This window comes from Nomia melanderi, chromosome 2 (assembly GCF_051020985.1).
Source record: "Nomia melanderi isolate GNS246 chromosome 2, iyNomMela1, whole genome shotgun sequence".
NCBI classification, from domain to species: domain Eukaryota; kingdom Metazoa; phylum Arthropoda; class Insecta; order Hymenoptera; family Halictidae; genus Nomia; species Nomia melanderi.
In genome coordinates, this window is record NC_135000.1 from 2,673,652 (window position 1) to 2,686,367 (window position 12,716).

At 31.9% G+C, this 12,716-nt stretch overlaps 1 protein-coding gene across 4 annotated transcripts in view; it reads left to right on the plus strand.

Annotated features, from left to right (window-relative positions):
- LOC116425831 (uncharacterized) overlaps positions 1–12,716 on the plus strand; it is a 63,324-nt gene that overhangs the window by 41,943 nt on the left and 8,665 nt on the right. Inside the window, exon 1 of one of the 4 annotated variants that reach the window (XM_031974016.2) lies at positions 775–1,013. The exons of 2 other annotated variants lie outside the window; for them this stretch is intronic. The gene's annotated coding sequence lies outside the window, so the exon portion shown is untranslated. Of the gene's footprint in view, positions 1–774; positions 1,014–12,716 lie in introns of those variants that run through there. One more of the 4 variants, XM_031974014.2, reaches the window with a different exon arrangement.

Consider the following 12,716-nt stretch of genomic DNA (forward strand, 5'->3'; position numbering starts at 1 on the left):
AACCGTTTTTGCTCAATTGAATTTCTGACGTTCAGTAGAGTTAATTTTATAATCGTTATTGGAAAAATCGAAAAGTTAATTTAGAATATACGACTAAGCTTGGAAAAGAATTTTTAATTCAAAATTCAAAAGCTGTCTTTTGACACCTTCGATAGGAGTAGTGCCAAAAATTAATACAATTTAAAAAATTGATAAATCTAAACTACAAATACACAATTCAAACAAAACAAATGATCACCTATTATAAATTTTAATATTACAACATATATAAATTCTAAATTCAACAGACAATTCCACAAAAATAACAGTTGAATACTAATAATTTTAATGAATTATTTCAATCTATTAACCGTAGAATTCAGTTTCAAAAATCTGTCGTTTCGCGCGCAATAAAATCGAAAAATGAGAGTACATTTCAATGGAAAAGCAAATCAAAACAAACAAGCACTACACGTTTATCAACAAAAACAAAGAACTTGTCGTAGAAAGAATGATTATCATTCCAAGCTTTAAGATGACGTGCACACTCGCCAAACACACTTAACTGTTGAAATAAAATACAGAAAAATTCAATCCTTCCGTGGAAAAGTTTATAAGTCATTTTAAATATAGAAACCGATCTGGCTCACGCCGATCAGAACTCGAATCTGTCCGCACGGCGAACGGTATTATTCGCGCAAGAACAATTCGATCATGATTCAGAGTGCAGAGCGTGGGCGTACCGCGGATAATCGGATCGAGAAGGGATGGAGGGCCGCGGATCTCGAAGTGAAAGTCTTGAATCGGCGTTTAGTCGCGCCGCGACCACGGTCTTGAGCGGATTCGATCGCAAACAATCAACGACTATCGCTCTACAATCATTTCGAATTTACAAAGAATCAGTTCCATCGTTACTTTACAAATATCGTATCAGACTCGCGTGAAAATGAATAAATGGTGCAGTGAACACGTGATCCTAGTGGATTAAGGATCTACGGTGATCTATGGAATAGCGAGGATCGACCAGAAGCAAGGTGCAGTTTTTTAACGATTATTTAGGATCATAAAGGCTCTTAGAAATTCATTTAAAAAGTTATGATTTAGAAGGATGTACAGTTTGCGAAGATTTGAAACTGTATTTGTAAAGTTAATGTAAATTACAAAATTATTCTATCGACACTACCGAGTTGAATTGGATTTTTGAAGTGTATAGAAAATCGAAGATTGAATCCATTGAGACTGCAGTTGATTTACTGTTCAGTTTGTGTATTGGTAAATCGAATTCTTTAATAATTTATTTGAGGAACGTATGGCATTTTATTAATAATTGGAGAAAGGCATCGGGAATGGGTCATTTTGACGTGCCTAGTAGTTTCAGTGTTAGAAATAATAATGAAGATAATATAATTGATCGTTTTTAGTAAAAATAATATTGAGAACAATATGTGTTATTTTTTGTAAAGATCATGTTAACAGTAGTAGTTTTTCTGCCTTTGATGGGATTTATTGGGGTACGAGCTGTCCATCGGTTACGACGTATCGAAATATCTCGGATAATTCTCAATTACGAATTGCACAAGATTGTTTTAACGACTTGATCGGGGCTAATTGTACGATTATCTTTACAGTATCGGTAATTCCATTTAATTGTTACTTCATTTTTCATTCTGTGTCTGGTATCTCTGTGAGGATTGAGGGTAATGACTATGGGTATACATTAAGGATATCCGTGTACCAGATATGGAGTTCATCGATTACGACAATTGCAGAGAAGGAAAGGAAGCATTGTTTTAAGTGGAATTGTCTCTTCCGAGAGAGAAATTGTCGGCGCAGTAGATTTATCCGTGCGAGTCAGACAAAGTGTTCCGATAGCTCGAGAAATTTTTCTTGTTCGTAATTTTCCTGCGTTCTAATTTCTTAAGAAATGAAATCAGATTTTAGGTGAAAAACGATTTTACATATTATTTATATTTACTTTATTACTATATCGTTGTCTTAAAAAATGAAAACATATTTAAGATCAGATACAGTGGTAAAATTTTTATTTTAATATACAATTTATTTATTCTTTTGCTCACGTTCAATTTTACAATATTTTCGTGTTAAAAAATGGAAAAAAGTTTTGTATCAGACACAATTTTATATGCAAATAAATTTTCTGTTTTCAAATAGAATTTATTCTGTAAGTGAATAATGTATTTAGACGAGACAAATTTGACTGTTATAGTAAAATACGATTAAAGAAGAACAGTAAAATGTCAATTTAACATTGGTCAATTGAGTCAAACAATTTAATGGCTAAATAAATAGGAAAGTAAGGAGATCCAGTGGATTGGTACTAAATATTTAAATAATAAATTAGAGCTTTTTTGATAGCAAAAACATATTTCTGTTTTATCGAGATAAATGAAAATTGCAAACCTAACGAATTTAATTAAAGGATTGGACACAGGATCGAGCTCGAACAAATTTAACTGACCGGCTTAGAATATCGTGCCAGTCTCAGAAAACATCAAACGGAATTTAATGAATGTTGATGTATAATACAAGGCAGTTAATGGGTTTCTTAAAATCTGCTCGCTGAAAAAGGAGACTAATCAATTTCCATCAAACGATAATACTATGAAATATTATTAGCTTATATTATTTAAGGAATATTTTTTTGTTCCCAACTGTGATTATTATTATCGTTGAGAAACTGATTAAGAGGTTCTTGTTATGCGTGCGTGTTAATACTTAATCCTTCGCAAAGAGACTCGAAGTTCAGTTCATTATAATTACTCATACTATAATGATGATATGAAATACTGGTACAAGTTTAGAATTCCTAAGTATGTTCTCGAATAAATAAATAATTAATATGATCTACATCATTGTAATTAAATTATGTAAATCAGTGTAAGTTATAATACGGAAAATCTACATCACATTTATTTTATTATTAATTATTACGTAATAGAAAGAGAGAAACTTAGAAGTGACATCGAAATGAATTATTCCTCATTGATAAGCAATAGTCGAATTTAAAATAATGTACTAAATATTATTCTTCTATTACTTACTATTATGTAACGTTCGATAAAAAGCGTGTAAATATCGCCAAAACAAAATTCTGCGTCTTCACCAATGAATAATCAAAATATATAATAAACAATTATAATATGAAATAATTGAAATAACTAATATAAATTCATTAAAATACATAACATAAAATAATCAAAATACATAATACAAACTAATTAAAATAAATAATATAAAATAATTGAAATAAATGGCATGAAATAATTAAAGCAAAAGAATATAAAACAATTAAAATAAATTATGAAACATTATTTCTCTATGAGCATTAATCACACCCACGAAGAGGAACACAGAACCAGCGACAAAAAGACTTGCTCCCTTTCTAAGTGAATGATTAAAGTCCAGATAAAATAATAAACATTATTGTTCCATCAGAAACTATCATGCCTCAAGAAAAAATCACAAAAATAACATCAAAGCGGAATTCCCTCTTTAAAATGATTAACGTCGAAGTAATTGCGAGAGGTATCACGAGGCAAGGGGTTAAAGAATTCATTAGCAGCGTTTAACAGGATGATTAAATCATCGATCAAAGCCGATCGCCAGCATCATCGAAGGAAAGCGACGGATCAGAAATGAAAATGCATGTGTCGGTGGATCACTGTGATGATCATTATTATTATTTCCCTGTGTGAAAGGTATAACCTCGGTGCTCGTGCGCGCAATAACGGAAATATTAATGCACGTAGCTCGCTCGAACTTTCGACCAGACGCCGTAACGAGCCACGAATCGATCGTGCCTGTACCCCGTGTCCTGTTCACTTCGATTCACCATGCGTGAAGGCTCTCTGTCGGCTTACGGTACATTGCGGCGTTATTTCGTACGTTGATAACCGGCCGCCGCTTGATTTTCTCGCCGGTGATAGGGCAGGAACGATTTTACTCCAGTTACCTGAAATCGTATCGAACTGGTTATTGCGTGACAATTATTGGGAATTACGGATATGCGGTTATTCAATTGATTTGTGAATTTGTATATTTAATATAAATATGGAAATACGATGTTATCATATAAATATGCGAATATAATATTTTAATATAAACATATAAATAGAATACTTTAATAAATATATAAATATAATATTAGAACATAAATATGTAAATATACTATTCTAATATAAATATGTAATTATAATAGTGTAATATAAATATATAAATATATTCTAGTATAAATATATAATCATATTATTATGATTACATAAAGTCATTACATATTTACAACGAGATTTAATGATAAATTGTGCCAGTAATATTTACGTAATGATAAAGTACGGTGATGATGATAAACTATTCACTGATAATATATGCGCACTACCGATGCAAATGAGTAATGATAGATTTAAAGAGAAATACCTGTTTCTGCAGACTGGAAGGATCTTGTGATTAATTATATTAGCTGTAATCATTAAATTAGAATATACACTTTGTGTTATACAAATCTTTCAGAAGAATAATAATGATAATATATTGAACTTAATAAGTTTAATTAAGTTTCTTCTCACTCTTCTCTTAATTAAGTTTCTTGCAGAAAAACGTTTTTCAAGGAAATATCTCATCGTATCAAGAAACGAATGAACTGCAGTTATCAGTTCTAACTGGTTTGCCGCGATATAAATGTTATCCAACGTTTTTCAAGCTTTTATCATACAGCAGCTATCTACTAATCTCTTAAAAAGGCAGTGATAAGAGTATATACAATAAAAAATTGATTTATAAAATACACTCTCTCGACTCTAACTGTAAGATAGCTCTAATTAATTAACTACTTAATAGAAGCAACTTTCCAACCTTGATCAATTATATTCCCAAACTGTCCTTAATACTAAACAGAATGACAGTATATTAACCGAATAAAAAAAAGTTGAAATACACAATTCGATAAACAATGAATATTGACAGTTTGTTATAAAACGAAATAATAAACCATGAAATCACAGTTGCATATAATTTCAAACACATCCTTAAATGATATTACAAATATTTCTTGTGTCCACGGAAAGTTACTAACAAAGTAGTGAAAACTATGGGGATCCGTCAGTGTCATAACTGATTTCCAGACAACAAGACATTCATCTCGTCGGATTTCATGCGAACAAATTAGCCGCAGAAGTTGCAATTTCAGTGGCCTTGAGATGACTCGACGATAAAAGATAAAGGATAAAGAAACCGGCGAAGAAATATAGAGATAGGTAAGATAAAACGAAGACTCGTTAAAGCAATATCCTTGGAAGAAAAATTTCCTCATGATCTCTCATCATGCTTCGCTTGTTCCAACTCTATTAACTAATACAACAATCCGAGAAAATCGAAGTAACAATTATAGTCACTGACCAGGTGAATATTCCTTTACAACCAGGCGGACAGTGGAGATAATAAGAAAAAAATCGGACACAACACAATCATCAATTAAGTCCGATGGAAACGAGCAGCTTCGCTGAACAGTTCTGCGAATGGGAGAATAAACAAAAACGTGCCAACTAGCGGACGCCCTGGAAAATATACAGCGCATGATGAAGCAACGTGTAAATCGAGAAAAATAAGAATGCCTCAAGCTCGAAGGCACGGAATAATTGAGGATGAGTAGACAAAATGTGGAGAATTATTGAGCCTAATTCGTTTGCATTTGAATAGTGATGCTTGTTTTTACTTACAGATTAATTCGAAACTCTCAGCAGAGAGTAATGAATCTACACTTGAAATTTAGATAAAGTATTATTGCTGTTTTATCGTAGAATGCTATAGAATGCATTTGTTTACGACAAAAAGTTTTGAAATTTTAATTTTCTACTTACGTGTAGAATACAATTCTCATAATGATTATTATTGTTAAATGGAAGTTGTTTTAGTTCTATCGTTATTTATTATTTAATAGATAACAGATAGATAGATAAATGATATATCTAATGATTTTTCGTTCAATTATTGTAAATTTATATTGGTGTAAGAGAATAACAAAAAATATTTGCTTCTAAATACACGATACTAATGAAAGCTTAATTCCAATTTTATATTCTACATACACTTAATGATGAGTGAATTATTAATAATATAGAAACATTAATAATGTGAAATAAAATATATGGTATCAAACAAATAAAGTACTGTATTAATATGGAAGGAATTTAATATTTTATAACAAAAATATGGTAATAAAAAACTTATATGTTCTTTAATTGTTATATAAAATTGATAAAAATATCGTTATAAATATAACGCGAAAGTCAAAGTACATCTTCAAAGAGACATTGGGAACATTTGTGGAAGAATTGGTAAATAAGAACCTATACTAAATAATAATAAATAATAATAAAAACAATATATTACAGCACATAAAGTTGTTGAAAATTAATATTGTTAGTTCCAAAAAATCCTCGTTATTCCGAATGGATTACTAAAAAATTCAAAATAAAATATTGTAAATTCTTATCGATTGAAATACTTCTCCCAATGAAAGGGTAGAAAACGTGGGAATCTAGCGACAACGAAGTTATGCGAGATTCGTCGGCTCAAGAGCAAGTCTTTTCACCGAGATTACTCCACCGGCTAGACTCATCCATTAAGCCAGTGGAGCGTGACTGCCTATCGTGCCTCTCAATAATTTATGATCACGCTTAATAATCGTGTAATAGCACATCGTTGCCGGACCAGAAACCTGGCTTTTTTTAGGCTAAATATTTGCAGGACAAATTGTGCAAACCGTAACGGGCGAAGTAAATATGTATCAGTAATTAACCGGTTGATATTACATAAATATAAATACGTAACTATTAATATGAATATCTTAAAATAAATACTTAATAATTGAGAGAAACATTTGAATATAAATACTTAATAATTAAGAGAAACATTTTAATATAACGTAATAAATATAAATATTTCAATATAAATCTTTAACATAAAATATTTATTATTTTCTATATATATGTAGAAGTATATTTATAATTAAATTTATATATCTATAGTTATAATAAACATATTTGTTGTCCTTATAGACTTAACTGGTTAGTTATTATTACAGTTGCTTTAAGGGAGTCCTTGAAAATCAAAGGATATTGCTGAATATAATTTTCAAAAGAATTTACTTCATAGAAACTCCGGTGTTTCATAATCATTACTCAATGTATAATATTAGAACGGGTTATAAAACGCTTTTCCTCGATTTCTATATGCGAAACCTGAAAGGGAAGTTAAAGGAAACTTCCTCGAATAATATTCCTGTAATACCATTAGATAACACTGGCCATATTCCACAGACTGTGATTTCTCCATTATTGTATAAACGATTTGTTAACATTATTTTTACCAAAAATCATAAAAGACGTTTTCCTAAAAATTGAACTCAAAATTACTTTCGAACTTTAATCATTTACCCATAATGGACTTTTTGAATTCTTTCGCAATGATCACGTTAACTTAATTCAAATAAAATATGAAAATTTAACTTCGACTTGTACAAAACACGAAAATATAAAAGTTACAAACTAAAATTATCAAAATTCTTGGAAAGATAATAATGAAACATGAACTATCAGAGAACGATTCTCAAAAGTTAGAAATTGTGCAAATGTCATGAGCAGTCTACTGTTAACAGTTTCCCATACAAGGTAAATTGCCAAACACTGCACAAATAATATCTACACGAAACTGTTCGATCATTATCATCTTTTAAACTGACACACATCAATAATTTTACACTTCAAATGACACTACTAAATGCAAAAGCAAGTAACCTAATACATCGTACCAATATCGATTATCGTAGTAAACATGTTCATCCTAACCAGGTAGAAAACAAAAATTAGATAACCTTCATATTAACATTTCAAGCCTATTATTATGTGTCGTTTCACAAAGAATGATGTTTTCATATTCCTTCTACTTTTAACCCTTTAAAGTTAACATAAGTCTGATGTTTAACACTAAACTTTGTATAACGCGCCACTGTGTGAAATATCAAAGTAAACTAGCTTTGTCTTTTAATTTATCGATTAAATTATTTACATTACTCTCAACAAGCATCGTCTATATTTTATCGAAGAGTGTTGAATATTTCTAGTTAAAAACTTTCGAGTTCAAAGGGTTAAAAATAAAGATGAACAAATCTGTTTCCAATCTAAACTACATTCCCCTCCATTATGTACAAATTATCTATTTACACCTTACAATTAATTTTTAAAAAATTTCGTTTACCTTTAACCCTTTAAAAACGAACGTCGTCATTCTGACGTCGTGAAGCTTTCATATTTATAGTACGAAGTTACGAACAAACAATTGATTTGTTCGAATAACAAGAGATGAACGATTAGTTTCTCTTTTCCACGGCACTTAAGACTTCGATGCACAATTCAATTTGTACAATTCAATAAATCCTCGTCCGCAAACGCTCAATTTCAGAAATAAAACGAATATAAAACACCGCATTATTAATAGAATGACCGAGTACTTCAAACTCGACATGTATTTATTATTAACCCTTAGCACTCCAGATTGTTTTATAATCTATCAGCAACTGCAACTAATTTTTATAGTATCCCTAGCGAAAATGAGAAATGCTATAACATTTCTTCGATCTCTTATTTTCCTTCTTAGTACAAAATTCGGATATGTGGAAAATCTAATAATTTTAGGGTAGTTTCTTTGATTCATTAAAATATTTGATATTATAACTGATGCGATATTGGTGCCTACAGAGTTCAAAGAGTTAACCCTTTACACTCCAAAGGTGCCTCTCAGTCACCACTCGATTGGTGCATCAAAATTGTAAAATTTCGTATTTAACATTAAGTCTTGAGTAATCTGTCGATACGTGAAATGTGCAAATAAAATAGCATTGTTCCCTTTATTTTGTGAATAGATTCCTAGTTAAGTTAGTTTAAAAAAATGTCCTGTATATCTCATAGAAATAAATTGAATATTTCTAGTGACAAATTTTTGTAGTGCAAAGGGTTAACGCAGTATTACCAAAAAGCAAATATCAGAAACACATTGAAGAAGCAATACCGCCCGAAAAGTACAAAAAGAATAATAATCAGAACCGAAAAGGATCGCGCTCGCTGGCATTCTATGAATAAGTAATTGCCCTCACTGGCAGGCAATTTAACAGGGTTTTCTGTGTCAGTACGGGAACTGGTTCTCCCTCGGACCCAGTGAAAAAGAGTTTGCGCGCCGGTGCGCTCCGCTCTGATATCAGACGTCGATAGAAGCGTAATATAGCGTTTGTATCGGCACCGGGACACGACACGCCGCGAGAGGAAACGAGAGGAGCGGTTTACCTGGGCGAAACTGGCTGCCTGGCAACCAGGCTCGCCACCGGCCGAGCCGCGTTATACTGTTCGCTGGTTGCAAAAGCTATGGAAATCACTTTATCGATTCGGAACTGGCCTCGGTCCTCGCTCTCCGCGCTCTCGATCGAATGCCGGAGTCCTTGCTGGCTACATGGATACGGAAATGTGTGTTACAATGGCCGCGCGGTACGTCGGCCTGCTATTGTGTGAGCGAGTTAATAAGTCTGATGGGATGGAGCTGGCTATTGGACCGCTTTTCTCTTCGGTTTCTAGTGATTTCTGAACAGGAATATGTTAGCCGGTTAGCTGTGTGATTGATGAGTATACTTTTCATGATAAAATGCCAATGTTTCGTACCATCATGAGTGTACTCGCCATGGAGAAATGGGGATGCTTTGTGGAATGACGAGTATAATCGTCGTAGAGAAGTATCAAGATTTTGTGTTATGACGAGTATACTTAGTTAGCTGTGATGGATGAGTATATTTTTCGCGATGAAATGGCAGTTTTGTGCGATCACGAGTGTACTCGTCATGGAGAAATGGTGATGTTTTGTGGAATGACGAGTAAAATCGTCATAGAGAAGTATCAAGATTTTGTGTTACGACGAGTATACTCGATACGAAGATGTGGTAATACTTTGTATACGACGAGTAAAATCGTCACAGAGAAGTATCAAGATTTTGTGTTGTGACGAGTATACTCGCCATCGCTTAATTTTTGCGACACAATTCAGGTACACAGTTCTCACAGAGATTGACACGAATAACTGATTAATTTTGAAGCTGATGAAGCGTTTTTTATTCTTTTCTACAGGTTATATACATTGTATTTAGTTAGAGAAGATTATTAGAATTCTATAGTGAGGAAAGAATTATTGTCATGAGATCATTTGTGTTTTACCATTAATCTACTTTTTGTTCATTTTTGGGACTTAACCAGTTAACCGTGGAATTTAGTTGGAGAAATCTCTCGTTCTGCGGGCAATAAAATAAAAAAATGGAGCGTGTGTACTCGTCGAACGCAGGACGAATACACGTAGAGTATATTTTAATGAAATATCAAAGCGAAACAAAGAAGAATTATATGTTTATGTGAAAAAATAAAGAATTTGTCGCTGAAAGAATTAGTACCATGTCAAGCTTTACAATGACGTGTATGCTCGTCAAACACAGTTAACTGGTTAATATAGTGATTTTCTAGGTAGCATAGAAGTGTTCTTTAAGTTACCTTTATTTAGAATTAGTAGTAGTAACGCCTCGGGAAAATGAATTAAATAGTAAATGAATAATAATTAATAATAAATACTCAGGGGGGAAATTTGAAAAGTTTGACTAAGTATAGTTAACAAATAGGATTTAGTGTGTTCTATTTAAGTAAATCTGCGATTTAATTACTGCCAAATGAATTTTTAATAATTCCACACATTCTCTTCAACACTTATTCAATATAATGAACAATGAATAGTTTCGAGACACTAACTTTAACAAAGTAAAATTTGATTTATCATTTCCCTAAGGAATTTGGCATGATTTCTTTGGTATCCAGATTTTAAGTACTTCCATACCTAACAATAAGAGACAATACAAGAGCTACGCATTAAAAATTGAATTGCCTTGTTCTACTTGATAAGCATTTCAATGCAACCACGGGGCTATTATTACACTGTTCCTACATTCAGAATAGGGAAAGAGCACTTCGAACAGCACGCTAATTGACTAAGTACAATTATCCACTGCATGTACTATAGATCTCATTATACCCCATCCCTAGCAATCCTCGTAGTTTACAGCAGAAAGAAAATGAAATAAAAGACTGCAAACTACTGTATTATAATGCTAACTCTCGAGTTAGACGTATAAACTTTTCACTTTTTTATTTTAATCTAAAAACGAACGTCAGCGATCATCGAATACATCCAGAATTCCCAAAATATATCTGATGTCATTCAGAAGGTAAAGAATAAAGTTCAACACTTTGTATTCAAAAATTGAATACAAATTTATTTAAATAATTTACTGAACCAGTGTATCTTATGCATAATAGTATAAACTATTACTGAAGTATAAAGTAATTCACACTGTGATCATAACATTCTTCATTGTGTTCTATAGTATATATTTAGTTTAGTTTTGCATTATTAACATTACAAAACATAACACCACACAAAAAAAAAAAAATAAATTAAGAAACAAGTACTAGTAAAAACTACTAACACTATTAAGAAACACTACTACAGTATAGTATTTAATGAAAAATTACTGATTTGCAATTACAGTTATAATTCCTATCGAAAGATCTATAATTTATTACATTCACGAGATTATCAAGTAATTACCAACAGATCATTATTTAATAGATTACTATTTTGTAACACTATAATTTTTGTATTTCTATAATTGTAATTTCTATTAAGACACCAATAATTATCTTTAGCTACTAATAATAATTAACAACTATTCTTAGCCATTAATAATCAATAATTAACAATAATTCTTAGGAATTAATACTAATCATCAATAATTAACAATAATTCTTAGCTATTAATACTAATTATCAATAATTAACAACAATTCTTAGCTGTTAATAATAATTAACAATAATCCATGCCTATTAACAGTAATTAACACTAAATAATAATCCCAAGCTATTAATTATTGTTTACTAAGTACCAATATAGCGTTAGCAAACAGCAACAAATGACGAATAATCGAATAATTGTTGTCTCGGTAGAAATGACAATTACAGAAATACTAGGTAATAACATTATAAAACAATAATCAATTACATAACCCTAGAAAAAGATACAGATTTTCATCTATCAAAATGCCAACTTCCACTGTGAACTTGACTAAACGATCCCAATCGACTACCAAGCAACAAGTAACGAAAGAACCAAACAAGTTAAAGTATATATACGTACACAGGACTTAACCACGTTGCTCCGATGTTGAACGAGTGGCCGAAGAAAGCAACTAGAGTGAGGCGGGCGATCGTTATTGGAGCATTAATAAAAAAGGCAGGCGGGTTATTGTACGCCGATAAAAGCCGCGGCAGTTACGCGATCCGGCGTGGGCCCGGCGAAGTTTGATCCGTCGATCGATAACGCGAAATCTCGCCCACGTTTCCCTCGGTGCACTTTCCATCTGTGTCGTGAGAAACCGCTTTATTTATACCCAGAAAGTTCTTTTTCCATCGACGACCCACGAGCAATAGTGCACCCGCGCGAGCGCGCCGATGCATTTTAACCAGTTAACTGCGTTTCACGAGTATGCGCGTCATCTGGAAAATGTAATTTTTATTTCTTCGTACATTTATTAATTTTGTATCTTAATTAATATGATGTATTCATTAGTTTTATATTATAATTAA